Below are 16,034 nucleotides of genomic sequence, written 5' to 3'. Positions count from 1 at the left end.
ATGCCACTGGTCCTACGTTTACCACGACCACTGGCTCTTCCCCAGCATTGCATGTAAGTCTATCTACATGTTTTGAGAGATCTGCAACCTTTGCACCCGGCAGGGAATTCACTATGTGGTTCTCCCTGTCATCACAAACCCAACCATCTATATTTCCACTGATCAAATCCCCCAATACTATTACCTGGTTCTTCCTAGTGACTGGGGTTCCCTTCCCAAGGAGTTGTCTCCTCAGTGCGAGAGGATACCAGGACATCACCTGGAAGGAGGGTCCCAACTATGGGATTGTTTTTCTCCCCTCCAGCTTGATGTTCTCAGAGTCTTTCATCCTCCTCAACAGCATAGACGCTGATGGACTGGGGGATGGCACCACCCTACTATGTTCCTGAAAGTTTCATCTGTGTACCTCTGCCTCCCTTCGCTCCTCCAGGTCAGCCATTCCAGTCTCAAGAGCCCATATTCGTCTCTGAGGGCCATGAGTTGCTTGCAACAACTGCACATGTATGCCATCTGACTACAAAGGAGCTAATTGTATATCGTGCATTCAGTGCAATAAACTTGATAGCCCTGCTCTGCCACTGGGTTTCGGCATGCATATTTTTACTCTTGTAAAGGTTTTAGTTTGTTCTTTTTTTGGGGAGAGGAGGGGTGTTATTTGCCGAAGTTTAGAGTATGTTTATTAGGTGTATCTGGCTCTCACACACCACCACAAAACTACTGTTTGCGTCTCCTGCTTGGTAGCTCCCTCTGGTTGTTCAGGAGCTGGCTTTTTAAACCCGTTTTCCATGAGTTAGCCATGCTCCTTTGTCAAGGGATCCTAAAAGCAAAAGGTATAGTGCAGAGGAACAAGAGGGGGCAATCATAGAGCCCTGTGAATGGGTTCCAGCAAAGAGGAGTGGGGAGAAAGAGAAACCACAAAACGAGGAATACAGCTAGAGAGATGACACTTCTACAAAATCCAAGGATGGACAGGATTAGGTCAATATAGTTGAACTGCTCAGTAATAGGGACCATAATGTAATTAAATTTAACATCCTTGTGGGAGGGAAAATACTAACTTCAGAAAAAGGAACTACACAAAAATGAGGAAGCTAGTTAAATGAAAATTAAAAGTTACAGTTGTAAGCGTGACATGCCTGCAAACTGCCTGGAAACTATTTAAAAACACCATAATAGAGGCTCAAACTAAATGTATACCCCAAATTAAAAAAAACATAGTAAGAGGATCAAAACAGTACCACTATGGCAAATAACAATGATAAAGTAAAAGAAGCTGTAAGAGGTAAAAAGGCATCCTTTAAAAATTGGAAGTCAAATGCTAGTGAGGAAAACAGAAAGGGGCACAAAATCTGGCAAGTCAAGTTTAAAAATATAATTAGGCAGGCCAAAAAAGAATCTGAAGAGCAACTAGCAAAAGACTCAAAAATGAACAGCAATAAATAAGTCAATAAATAAAATAATAATAATAATAATAAAAATTAAGTACATTAGAAGCAGGAAACCTGCTAAACAATCAGTGGGGCCACTGGACCATCGAGGTGTTAAAGCAGCATTCAAAGAAGACAAGGCCATTTCAGATTAGCTAAATAAATTCTTTGTATCAGTTTTCACTCCACTGGACATGAGGACGATTCCCACACCTGAGCTATCATTTTTAGGTGACAACTCTGAGGAACTGTCCCAGATTTAGATGTCAGTAGAGGTGGTTTTGGAACAAACTAGTAATAAGTCACCAGGACCAGATGGTTTCAACCAAGAGTTCTGCAAGAACTTAAATATGAAACTGCAGAACTATGGTATGTTTCCTATTGCTTAAATAAGCCTCTATACCAGATGATTGGAAGGTAGCTAATATACAGTCCACCTATGGAACTCATTGCCAGGAGATGTTGTGAAGGCCAAAATTATAACTGGGTTCAAAAAAGAATTAGATAAGTTCATTTAGGATAGGTCCATCAGTGGCTATCAGCTAAGATGATCAGGGATGCAACCCTGTTTTATTTCTCTAGATGAGGTATGTCCAGCCTTGCATTTGAGACTCTCTCCTAGGTTTCCTTTTGGATAGGTTGCTTTTACCTTGGCTTTTGTTCATGCTGAACCAAAGCCATTTATTTTTCCTCCTATACCCCGTCCACTACCTCTGTTCAGTACTGTCAACATGAGTATCCATCAAAGTGATAAAATCTGGGGGTCATTTTAACTCCATCTCTCACTTGGGTCATAACCAAATCTTGCACCATTTTTCTCCTCATCATAAAAAAGAATCCATTCCTTTTTGTCTTTTGCAACAGCAAAACAACTTGTCTATATCTTAATCATCTCCATCACTGTAAATTCCTTCCAGTCTTTGATACCCACAGCTGCTGCTGAAATTACCTTGCATATCAGCTGTTAGACCATATCACTCCCTTTTAAATTCTTCCAATGGCTCCTCTTGCCCTGTCTTTGCAATGAAGATAGTACACAGTTCCATGTCAGCCTTCACGTTTTACCTTTTGCTCCATCAAGCCTCTTCTCCATCTCTGATCCCCTCATTAGTTTCCTTCTCACACTCCTATCTTCTTCCATGTTGCTTCTTACGCAGACTACCTTCCCAGTGTCTGTTCACCAACCCTTACCATCCCCTGATCGCTCCTAAAAACAAACTTCCTCCATGTTACCTAAAGGATGTGATTGTGCTCTCGCTCTCCCCCCTAGACTTACTGGAACAATTAAGATGTGCAGATACTAAAACGGAATAACCATTTGATTATGTTCCTGTAATCACCATCCTTCTTGGTGTTCCCCACATCTAAAATTAGATTGCAAGTTCTAAAATGGGGTAAGGAACACGCCCTTATTTTATAAAGTGCCTAAATTGTCTAGTACAGTTTCAGGGACTATGTCAAAAAAAACCCAACCATGGCAAAGAGTTACATCATTCAGAGCAGAGTGGCCAGCAGGAGAAAAGTCAGCATAAAAGTAGTGGCCTAGATTTCAACAGGAACGGTCACCATCTACAACTGAATTGCAACTGAAGAGCAATTTTCTGGAGAACAAGAAGCAGGGGGGTGGTCTCAGAGGTGCTGTGGGTAGAAAAATGACTGAGCAGTCACTAGCTGCTACCTGCTTGACAGAGCAGAGGACCAATTTCTAAAGTCTCCCAAAAACAACTGTATTATGGAAAGGAAACATCACAGCTCTTGCAAAGAGTTACAGCCTTCACGAAAGCAAAAGCTATAGTTTAGGTTGTAACTCAACTTTAATTTTAAAGCTCACCCCCCTCAACAGTTTTACATCGTTTTTAAAGAGTTAAGAACACTTTCCTTCTGGGCCAATCCTCTCAATACTTTATCACAACAGAAATTTTGGGGGATTGGGGGTGCATTTAAAAAAAAAACCCACACACCTCCCCCCAGATACATTCAGCAGTTCTTTAATTAGGAACACCACCTCTTCCCACATTTAAACTGTTTCAAAAAACATTCTGTACACTATTCAAAAGTGGCTGAAGTTTCAAACTCCAGCATTCCCATTCATAATGTTAGTCTTTATTAATGGACAGTCACTCAGTAAACTAGAAAAAAAATTTAACTGGTTAAAAAATCACTTCGGGCATGTGCAGTTCAAAAAGGTTTTCAGTCAATTACTGGTTACTGCACTTGGAAATTTTAGAATTCTACAGCTATTTTTTTTGTATCTATGTAGAAGTGCAATTGAAAACCTAGCTAGTTATGAAACTGTTTTGAACACTATTTTTTCTTCTCTTACCCATATTTTTTTCCCATTAAGTTTAAAGGTTGCAAGATATTTTAAAAGTTTAAAAATTAAAACATTAATTTTGCTACACTGCACATATGTAATATTTTCAATTCTAGGTTACACTGTTAAAAGTATGAACAAAACAGACACCGTGTGCAATACAACCACATTAATATTACTATTAGAACCTTAATTTCCGCATTTTCTGATGTTTCAATTTGTAATCTTAATGCTGTTAAGAGCGGTTTTTGCACTGAATGCTGTTGTACATCTTATTTTGTACTTTTAAATTAGCAACTGAAGTTTTAAACGTCTAGAAATTTTGCAAATGTGTTCAGCAGTTAGATAAAAATTAAAAGTTGTCTCAATTCTGATTCATTCCACATAAGTACAGGTATATAGTAACAGCAATATGTTAGGTTTGTTAAACAACTTTAAAGGGGGTTCATCAAGGCTACATCATTTTGTGCTTCATTTACTGAATCCCTGAATGTCAAGTGACTGCCAACTGTCAGAACTGTGTATCATAAGGGAAGAGATATTACAACTTAAATGTTTGAAAATAAAAGAATATGTCTCAGTACTTCCCCTAAATGGCGTTTTTGTTACAACTTCTCATTTTTATAGACAAGTTTTGTTAAGGTAAGAACTACAACTCAAGAGACATTTGGTGACAAGTTGCATATACAACACATGAAAATACAGCAGACATACCATATTTTTCCACAGCTTCAGAAGTTTGTTCTTGCAAATTATAAAATGGATTTCCACTGTTTTTGGACCTATAATACAAAACATCACATTTCAGTTTTTGCACTGATGAACAAGTTCAATACCAACTTGGAACAAAACAAAGCAGCCTTGAAAAACTAGTGCCATTTACTGGATGAACATCCTCAAACACAAAACATGTTATGTGCACAAAAACGAACACTTACAGTATAATTCACAAACAGATGCAATATTTACAAACACATATGCAGTGTTAAGGGAAACTGTGAAAAATCAAAACAAAAAAATGCCTTTTTCTACTCTCCTTGAGGATGTAAAAACACTTTCCCAAGAGACCCACATAATCTAATATAAATATCCATTTCTCTCTCTTTGATGTAGGATTTTGGCAAAGCCTTTGGAGAGATTGAGATGTATAACTGCAAACAAAAGTTTAAGGCTGCCATTACACATCATAAAGCAGCAGAAAAGAAGAAAAATTACATTTTTTGTATTTTTGCTGAACATGTAATCTTTCAGGTTTGAAGGCATTGCTATAATGAATCCCTTTTTATGGAGTTGTAACAAACAATGGAATCAAGCATAAATCTGACAACAAAATCTGCCTTAGCACACAACTTTATTTTTGTGGCAATTAAACTACTAATTTAGAAATTTACTTTTGGGGGATTGGTGACAAAAATGTACTCAGAGTTAATGCTGAGTCTTTTAAAGCTGTGTTACTGTGGTTCAACAGATAAAAATGGTAAGATCATTAATTTAGTACAAAATACCATCTTTGGGTACTTTGAAAATGAAATTATATTTTTTTTCATAGATTTTAAGGCTAAAAGGAACCATTATGATCATCTAGTCCAACCTTCAACAGAGGACATAGAACGTCACCATGCAATTCCTGCCTCAAGTCCATAACTTCAGGTTGAGCTAGAGCACATCATTCAGAAAAACATCCAATCTTGATTTAAAGATGTCAAGGGATGGAAAATCCATCACATCCCTAGGTAAATTGTCACTAATTACCCTCATTAAGTAGATTGTGTTTATTTAGGCTATGTCTATGCTAGCGAGCTTACAGTGGCACAGCTGCTGTAAGATTGCTCATGTTAAGCCACTCTACCCAGACGGGAGACCTCTCCCAGCAACATAATTAAACCACCTTCAGGAAATGGTGGTAGCTATGTTGGCAGGAGAGCGTCTCCTGCTGACATAGCGTTGTCCACATCAGCGCTTCTGTCAGTGTAACTTACGTTGCTCAGAGGGGTGTTTTTTCACACCCCTGCGCAACATAAATTATTCTGTCAAAAGTACTAGTGTAGACATATCCTAAGTCTCACACTGCATGGCAAATTTTTCAAGACCAGACTTTTTTCCATACAAGCAACAATGAGTATCTGCAATTATTTCATTGTTCTTAATATTGTTAGCACACAGATTCACTTAATAAAGATGTTTTCTCTCTGGTTATATATATATATATATATATATATATATATATATATATATATATATATATATATATAAATAACCAGATATATATATATATATATATATATATACACACACACACACACACACACACACACACACACACACACTCTATTCTTTGGTGCCATCACACCTATTCCAGTAAAAGATTAGGTACTCAAGTGGAACTGTGACCTCTTTAAGCTATGCAAACTACATGAAAATTTGTCTTAAAACTTTATTCAACCATGTAGCCTGTGTGGCACATGAAACAAAGCTACTACTTTACTGACAACTACTCTGACACCCATGACATGTGACTGGGATTAGGAAATTAAGATTAGTCTCTTATAAGCAACAGTGTGCCCACATTATTATTTCGTGTTGGAATATAAATTTAAAAAATGGATCATATGAAAGCATACTGCAAAGAATCCGAAACAAGCAAAATTCTCCACACACTAAAAGTGGCAGGTCCAGAGATACTGAAGAACTACAGCATATTTCAACAGTAGCACGAAGAGGATTACAAGCTACTAAATAAAGTCATTAAAGAATTTCAAGAATACTGTGACCAACACAGGAATTTCAGGTATCAAACAAAGTGGCTGGCAACCTGAAAAGATAAACAGCAATCTGCAAAGCCATACTATGCATATCAAGCTAATAGACGATGAAACTAAGCAAGACAATACCTCTGTCTGAGGACATCCAGAATGTTGCGAACAATGTAGCATGTGCCAAGAGAAGTACCATAAATTCACTCAGTCACTGAACATTTATGATCATAATTAGAAGAGGGTAACTACTAGAGAGCCCAATTATGACCTCCTGCTTGACTAACAGAGTACATTCACTCACCCATCAGTCTATATTCCCTGCCTAATACATTAGTGTCACCATCAAGTGCAACTGCAACCAGCACCAAGAGGTTAAAGAAAAAACTTCCAGTTACTTTAAAGGAAACTATAGACATACTGCTCAGTATTACGGATGTTCACATAAGAGTTGTGCATAAAAACACTAGACAGTTTAAAATACAAACATTAAAATAAGCATCCTTTTGGTCCTAATGGTGATCAACTTCCAAAGAGAGATATCTGGAACAAGCAGCACTGTAGTCCAACAATGGCAAATCATGTAAATCTTTTCCTAACAAAAGGATAAGGACATCAGAACTATACAAGGTATGCATCCGAAGAAGTGGGCTGTAGTCCACGAAAGCTTATGCTCTAATAAATTTGTTAGTCTCTAAGGTGCCACAAGTACTCCTGTTCTTTATACAAGTGGAATATTTCATGTTTACAATCTTACATTGGGCTCTACTTTCCAACATCACAAACGTAGTAGCTTTTTGGTAAAATGATACCTGATTGCAACAGACTAACAAATGTTCAGTTATAGACTTCAGTTTAAAATAACGTATGGCATTTACAGGCATTCCTAACCCTTTCCTTTAGCACCAAGACTTTGGACACTGGAACTGCTATGAAGTAATCATAGAGACAAGGTGGGTGAAATAATATCTTTTATTGGAGCAACTTTCGTTGGAGAGAGAAAAGCCTTTGAGCTTACACAGAACTCTTCTTCAGGTCTGGGAAGTATACTCAGGCCTAGTCTACACTACAAAGTTAGGTTGATGCAAGGCAGCTTACGTTGACCTAGTTGTGCACGTGTCTACACTGATTGCCTGGCTTGGTGAGCACATCTAGTAGCTGTACATAGTTGAGTGCAATTGGCCAGTTGATCGTGCTGGCTACATGCTCTAGATGCACTCCTGCCTGGAGTATACAGAAGATATTGGATCTTCTGGGCCTGTGGGGAGAAGAGGCTGTGTGGGCACAGCTCTGGATCAGCCATATAAATGTCAACATCTATGAACAGATTGCTCAAGGGATACAGTAGAAGGGATGCAACAGGTGCCAGCAGCAGTGTTGAAGGAAAGTCAAGGAGCTGTGGAGGCATACCAGAAGGCCGGGGAGGCCAACAAGAGATCTGGTGTCAAGCCTCAGACATGCCACTTTTACAAAGAGCTGCATGCCATACTCTGCTGACACACCCTGTCCCCTCCAGGACTGTGGATACCTCTGATGAGCCAGAGTCACAGGTCCCTGCTGTGAAAAGTGAGGAGAAAGAGTATGGGGGACAGGCAACTGGGGGATCCAGCTGGGCAGTGAACCAGGATCTGTTTTTGACTGCACTGCAGTCCAGCCAGTTGAGCACAGGTGAGCCCAATGGATGGGAAGGAACCTTGGGTAAGTACATAGATAAATTTTCTATTCCAGGAATGCCTCCCTCCCTTCCCCCCAAAGTAGCAGGACTCATCTTTTGACTTTTCATTAATTTACTCAGGCTAGAAGAGGTAGTGGCACAACCAAGAGAAGTAGAGTTGTATCTGCTTTTCATTCCCCTCTAGAGTTAGGTAGGGGCGCCATGTAGAGCCATTTGTTTATGTACACAGGGATGTCCCTGGAATCCTCCTGAAAGATCTCAATGAAAATTTCCTTGAGATCCTCTGAAATCCTCTGCCGAAGGTTTCTAGGGAGGGTTGCCTTATGTCTTCCTCCATATTAGGACACTTTCCCACACCACTCAGCGATAACTTCAGCAGGCACCATTTCAGTACCCAGGCTAGCAGCATACAGGCCCAGGTGGCTTTGGGATGCTAGCAGCAGCTGTGTTCTCTCTGCCTTTGCGACATTGAGAAAGATATCAGCTAAAACAACCACTGCCTACAGAAAACAGTGCCAGTATTCAGTGCCACTGACCTACACTACTAGAATCATGCAACCAAGCAATTCCCTCCTCACTTCCCCAACCCCTGGCAGGCCATACTCACCATGGCTGGTGCTGTGCACAAGCATTCCCAAACAGAAGTGAGACTGTAGTGCTTAAAACTTTAGGGAGCAAGAGGAGTGAGTTCAGCATCTTAAATTTCACTTTCTGTAGTGAATGCGCGGACAATGGTACTTCTGAGTGTTTTTTATCTTCAGCTGCTACCATTGCAGCCTTCAGGGTCTCCCCCTCCACACCCGCAGAATGCCTGCGCCAGATAAGGATGAGAAAAAAGGGCTCAAGATGATTTGTTCCATGTAATCCTGCAAGCCAATGCTGCACTGGACCATGAGCACAAGGCCTGGAGGATGAACTCTGTGGACAACTTGGAGAAGGAAATAGTGGAGAGGAGAAAGATCCAGGAGTCCAAGCAGGAAAAGGAAAGGGAGATACACCAGGACATAATGGAGCTTCTTGGGCAGCAAACTGATGCTGCAGACTGGTGGACCTGCAGGTTCAACAATCCTGGGCTCGCCCCCCTCTGCAGCCCATTGAGAACTCAATACTGGGAGGTTCCTACACCCCACACCCGCTCAACAGTCCACATGGTATCGGGGTTGCTGCACTACTGCTAACACTCTACCCTGTGAGACATGAAAGACAATCACCGCTTCACATGCACTGACCTGTGAAAGCTGCAGTTGGTGTATGTGTAGCTGGAATGGACATGAACATTCTTTCCCCTTCATAAGTTCTGTTTTCTTAATTTATTAAGTTTTATTAAGATTTTAATGTATTTGTTTTAAAATTACACAGGTTGGGTTTTTTTGCACTGATTTTGTTACAGAATAAAATTCTACTACTTGGAACATAATTCATCCTTATTATTTCACACTATATGCAACCAAATGCTCAGCAGTTCCGAAAGCAACCAATTACACCTCTACCCAATATAACACAGTCCTCGGGAGCCAAAAAATCTTACCACATTATAGGTGAAACCGCGTTATATCGGGGTAGTGGCAGCAGGGATCTGACGGTGATTTAAAGGGCCTGGGGCGCCCCTCAGCGGCCAGAGCGCCGAGCCCTTTAAAGCACTGCCCGAGCCCCGCTGCCGGAGCCCTGTGGTAGCAGCAGCAGCAGGGCTCCAGCGGTGATTTAAAGGACCGCCCAAGCCCTGCTGCCAGAGCCCTGGGTAGCGGCGGCAGGGCTCCAGCAGTGATTTAAAGAGCCCCGGGCTCCGGCCGCTGCAGGGAGCCCCGCTGCCGGATATAACGCGGTAAAGCAGCCCCCCCTCCCCAAAGCGCTGCTTTACCGCGTTATATCCGAATTTGTGTTATATCGGGTCGCATTATATCGGGATAGAGGTGTAGCTGTTACTGCCTAATGTTAGGGGACTGGAGAGCTCCCATATAGGCTGCATCCTTAAACGAGAACCCTGCAGCAGGACTGGGATCCTGCTGGTCCCACAGCCATAATAGAATCATAGAATATCAGGGTTGGAAGGGACCTCGGGAGGTCATCTAGGCCAACCCCCTGCTCAAAGCAGGACCAAACCCCAACTAAATCATCCCAGCCAGGGCTTTGTCAAGCCTGACCTTAAAAACCTCTAAGGAAGGAGATTCCACCACCTCTCTAGGTAACCTATTCCAGTGCTCCACCATCCTCCTAATATCCAACCTAAACCTCCTCCACTGCAACTCGACACCATTGCTCTTTGTTCTGTCATCTGCTCCCACTGAGAACAGTCTAGATCCATCCTCTTTGGAACCCCCTTTCAGGTAGTTGAAAGCAGCTATCAAATCCTTCCCCATTCTTCTCTTCTGCAGAAAAAGCAATCCCAGTTCCCTCAGCCTGTCCTCATAAGTCATGTGCTCCAGCCCCCTAATCATTTTTGTTGCTCTCCAATAGACTCTTTCCAATTTTTCCACATCCTTGTAGTGTGGGGCCCAAAACTGGACCCAGTACTCCAGATGAGGCCTCACCAATGTCGAATAGAAGAGAATGATCACATCCCTCGATCTGCTGGCAATGCCCCTACTTATACAGCCCAAAATACTGTTAGCCTTCTTGGGAACAAGGGCACACTGTCAACTCATATCCAGCTTCTCGTCCACTGTAACCCCCAGGTCCTTTTCTGCAGAACTGCTGCCTAGCCACTTGGTCCCTAGTAGCAGTGCATGGGATTCTTCCATCCTAAGAGCAGGACTCTGCACTTGTCATTGTTGAACCTCATCAGATTTCTTTTGGCCCAATCCGCTAATTTGTCTAGGTCCCTCTGTATCCTATCCTTACCCTCCAACGTATCTACCACTCCTCCCAGTTTAGTGTCATCTGCAAACTTGCTGAGGGTGCAATCCACGCCATCCTCCAGATCATTAATGAAGCTACAGAACAAAACCGGCCCCAGGACCAACCCTTAGGGCACTCCGCTTGATACCGGCTGCCAACTAGACATGGAGCCATTGATCACTGCCCATTGAGCCCAACTTTCTATCCACCTCATAGTCCATTCATCCAGCCCATACTTCTTTAACTTGCCAGCAAGAATACTGTGGGAGACCGTATCAAAAGTTTTGCTAAAGTCAAGGAATAACATGTCAACTGCTTTCCCCTCATCCACAGAGCCGGTTATCTTGTCATAGAATTCAATTAGGTTAGTCGGGCATGACTTGCCCTTAGTGAATCAATGCAGACTGTTTCTGATCACTTTCCTCTCCTTTAAGTGCTTCAGAATTGATTCCTTGAGGACCTGCTCCATGATTTTTCCAGGGACTGAGGTGAGGCTGACTGGCCTGTAGTTCCACAGCTCCTCTTTCTTCCCTTTTTCAAAGACGGGCACTACATTAGCCTTTTTCCAGTCATCCGGGACCTCCCCCAAGCGCCATGAGTTTTCAAAGATAATGGCCAATGGCTCTGCAATCACATCCGCCAACTCTTTTAGCACCCTCGGATGCAGCACATCTGGCCCCATGGGCTTGTGCTCACCCAGCTTTTCTAAATAGTCCTGAACCACTTCTTTCTCCACAGAGGGCTGGTCATCTCTTTCCCCATGCTGTGCTGCCCAGTGCAGCAGTCTGGGAGCTGACCTGGTGGCCGTGTTAGTCTGTATCAGCAAAAGCAACTTCCAGTCTTTATTCAGGCCTAATTTGATGGTGTTCAGTTTGCAAATTAATTCTGGTTCTGCAGTTTCTCATTGGAGTTTGTTTTTGAATTTTTGTTGTTGAAGAATTGCCACTTTTAAGTCAGTTATTGAGCGTCCAGGGAGACTGAAGTGTTCTCCTACTGGTTTTTGAATGTTATAATTCTTGATGTCTGATTTGTGTCCATTTATTCTTTTGCGTAGAGACTGTCCGGTTTGGCCAATGTACATGGTAGAGGGGCATTGCTGGCACATATCACACTGGTAGATGTGCAGGTGAATGAGCCTCTGATGGTGTGGCTAATGTGGTGAGGTCCTATGATGGTGTTTGCAAACTGGACACCATCAAATTAGGCCTGAACAAAGACTGGGAGTTGATGAGTCACTACAAAAACTAATTTCCCCTGCTGATACTCCCATCTTCTTGTCAACTGTTCGAAATGAGCCACCTTGATTACATTAGCCTCATTAGCACTACAAAAGTGATTTTTCCTCCCTTGGTATTCACCCCTTCTTGTCAACTGTTGAGAATAGCCCACTTCCTCCTTAATTGAATTGGCTCGTTAGCACTAACCCCCCCACTTGGTAAGGCAACTCCCATCTTTTCATGCGCTGTGACAGGCAGAATTGGGATGCCAAAACAAAAACAAAACACACTGTGGTAATTTGCAGGAAAACAGTAAATCGTTCATCAGTCTGTCATAAATAGAATGACAGTAATATAAATCAAGTTTTTCTTAATAAAGGTTTTAATACTTAAATCTAAGTGAGGGATAGGAAGATTTTATGTCTATCATAACAGGAATTAAACCATGTAAAAAATACTTTAAGCAGTATTTGGTTTATTCTTTTAGTGGTAAAAATTGTGTCTGAATTCAGTTTTTTTATATAACTGATTTTTTTTAATAGCATGCAGGGATCTGTCTCCTGAGGGATTTGTGGTATCTAAGGTTTTTGTGGATGGGAGCAGGATAAAAATACAAGAAACAATGCAACAGCAGGTGGGAGTGGAAATTGCAGGGCGGGGCGGGACTAAAAAAATAGTCCCAGGCAAGGCTCTACTTTAGACGCTCCAGTATCTCTGGAGTGAAGCACCTTTACCCTTCTTGTTTTAATGTTTACCTTTTAGCATGTGTTTCACATTTTCTGGCAATAGGGGGAGCCATAGTTGGATATGTCTGGACATGCGGTGTATGTGCACATAATCACAAGGCACATGCATAACTTAGCATATATGTTTAGAGCTTCTCTTTGTGGCATGTAATGGAAGGGTGATAGACTCTAAACAGAGAGAAAGATTCATCTGCCCAAACTGGTACTCCTCACTGGACCATCCAGCAGGGAGCGAGATTGTTTACTTACTTGCTGTATTGTAACCTAGGATCACATATTTAGATTCTACTGTAGTTGTTTATAAATGGTTAAAATCCATTTGATCTCTCTCAATTTTGACAGAATTACTCTGAGGTCGGGGGTGAGAGGAAGGGCAGTTCGTAATAATTGATGTCCCGTGTGAGGACCAGTGGATCTTGTCAGATTTCAAAATTACAGTGCTTGGGGTCAGGGACTGCAACCTTGCAATCCAGATGGGGGAAGATATCTTAATCTCTCAAAGACAGATTGTAGTGGGCTAAAAAGTCTCCTCAGAAGAGAGGATGGGGAAGGTAGATATTTTCAAGTTACATCTCCTCCAACAGGAGGCCTTACTGGTCCCAGGATGCCTTCATGGCGGACTCTCAATGATCCTCTTTGGGATTTGCTCCAAAAGCAATGGGGAAAATTGATGGCAACTAAGCCTAAAAGGGTCATTAGGAAAAACACCCTCATTCAAGGATGCAGGGGAATTAGAGAAAGAATTAAAGACAGTTGATCTGTCCTTCGAGCTTTAATGCAGGAGAACCAGGGACGGAAACGGGCAGCCTCCCATGGTCACTGCAATCAAACCATTGCTAAATTACAAATCCAGTTGCAAGTGAGACGGGTAAGATGGCTTCCATTATAGGTTCCGATGTAAGAGTCCACACCCTCCTCCTCAGAGGAATGACAACGAGGGAGATTTATATCCCTCATATTATGATTATAAGTGTGATTTGTGGCATGATGATCCAGATCAGAGAGACTGTCAGCCTAATTCAGTGGTTCTCAACCTAGCCCATCAGCACACAGCTGTGGGCCATGTGACATCCTTGGGGCCATACAGGTAGTACTGGATACAGCCCACAATGGTAAACAGGTTAAGAACCATTGCCCTAATCCAATGGTCCCTGTCACTAGAAGCAATCATGTCAGGTGGAGACCCACTGAGGGGGGCAATCAAAATGGTGACCGTGAAGAAGTGGTAAATGAGACTACTTCACTTTTTCCTGAACAATTCAAGCCATTGTTCAGTCCATGGGACCTTTAACAAGAGCTGGCTTCCAAACTGGGAAAGAGAAGCTAAAGTAAATGAATGGACAAATCAAGATTTTTGTTTAGTGGTTGTGGTTTCACTGACACCCAATCTCAAATCAGCTATTTCCACTGAGATTATAGGTAAGTGTCTAGATGAGAAACCACAACTAAGAGAAGTTAAAAATAATCTAGTGCCACACTCTTAGGGGAAAAGTATTTGTAGAATACAAAACAAAGGGAATATGAGACCCCCTCAGGCTTTTGAAGCTCACTTTTGGGGAGGCTATGAGTTAATCTTCCCAGATGCCAACTGTGATAATCTGGTCTACAAACATTAATAGTAGGATTCCATCCTGGTTTTAGGAATAGGATTGCCTTGCTGGTCAATGCAAACAATACCCATGGCAAAATCCTCATTGCATATGGAGCATGGCAGGATAGCTCCGCTAGGCAGGGTTTAAAGATAAAAGGAAAAACAAGATCTGCTGTGACTATTCAAGGGAGAAAGGAAGGAGAGGAAAAGGGCCTCAGAGATAAAAAGGGATAAAGGAAAAGATCAAAAGAGGCCGCCTTATTCTGAATTAAGAGACCATTTAAAAAACAAAATGAAGATATCAAGTAAAGAATTCCATACTGGAAGTTAATAATGACACTTTCTAAGCACCTGGAAAAACTTTTTCTAAAACTGTACCTGCAAACACAGTTAGAGCCTTGGGTGGTGACCCAGGACTGGAGTCTAGTGCTTTAAGTTTCTCATATTGACCTGGCTGACAGTCGATTTAACTTTTGTTTTTTTTAAAAAATGCATTTAACTATTTTAGTTAAAAACAATTTTAACAACAGGGCAACATGCCCCACCAACCCATGGAGGTTCCCTTATCCTGGGATTCTTGTGGGCGTCCCAATGTTAAAATCATGAGAGGCAATACAAAATGTTAGTGGATACCAAGGCGTCAAACGTATCTTACCTGTAGAACCGAATGCACATGGGTCCTTAAAATCCAGGAGACATGAATTGGACAGATAAACTGGTCAACCCCCTTTATACCTTTTACAGATAAAATTCCAATAATAATAATATCTGGAGCGCAGAACGACACAAAATTTGACAAACAAAATTTGGAAGATGATATAGGGATTCTTGGGAGTGACATTCTCCAGACATCCGTGCTATCACTCATTATAAGAAACATTGAATCAACGTACTCCTGCAGTTGCCCCAGTGGTGGCATCCTATCAGGACCTATTAGAACGAGTAACTGATGGAAAGAAGTGGTTTTCTATTTTTGATTTAACTAATAGCTTCTGGTCTGTCCTTGTGGCCCCAGAAAGCACAGAAATATAAGTTTGCTTTCATGCACAAAGGTCACAATTTACACCAGGGGTCGGCAACCTTTCAGAAGCGGTGTGCCGAGTCTTCATTTATTCCCTCTAATTTAAGGTTTTGCGTGCCAGTAATACATTTTAATGTTTTTAGAAGGTCTCTTTCTATAAGTCTATAATATATAACTAAACCATTGTTGTATGTAAAGTAAATAAGGTTTTTAAAATATTTAAGAAGCTTCATTTAAAATTAAATTAAAATGCAGAGCCCCCCAGACTGGTGGCCAGGAACCGGGCAATGTGAATGCCACTGAAAATCAGCTCATGTGCCTGCCTTTGCCACGTGTGCCATAGGTTGCCTGCCCCTGGTTTACACAGACCCTACTTCCTCAGGGATTTAATAACGCTCTCACATTATTTCATGCAGAAATAACCAAGTTTCCGGCTCCTCTTTTGGAAACTGATC

The 16,034-nt window shown here is 41.6% G+C and overlaps 1 protein-coding gene across 5 annotated transcripts in view; it reads right to left on the bottom strand.

The window, feature by feature from the left end:
* Nucleotides 1-16,034, bottom strand: part of UBE3A (ubiquitin protein ligase E3A) — a 92,953-nt gene that overhangs the window by 66,198 nt on the left and 10,721 nt on the right. For all 5 annotated transcript variants that reach the window (XM_005283197.5, XM_042840823.2, XM_005283198.5 and 2 more), the window contains exon 2: nucleotides 4,456-4,523. The gene's annotated coding sequence lies outside the window, so the exon portion shown is untranslated. The remainder of the gene's footprint in view (nucleotides 1-4,455; nucleotides 4,524-16,034) is intronic.

The sequence above is a fragment of the Chrysemys picta genome, chromosome 1, assembly GCF_011386835.1.
Source record: "Chrysemys picta bellii isolate R12L10 chromosome 1, ASM1138683v2, whole genome shotgun sequence".
NCBI classification, from domain to species: Eukaryota; Metazoa; Chordata; order Testudines; family Emydidae; genus Chrysemys; species Chrysemys picta.
Note: the sequence above shows the minus strand (reverse complement) of the source record. Positions and strands in the feature narration are given on the sequence as shown.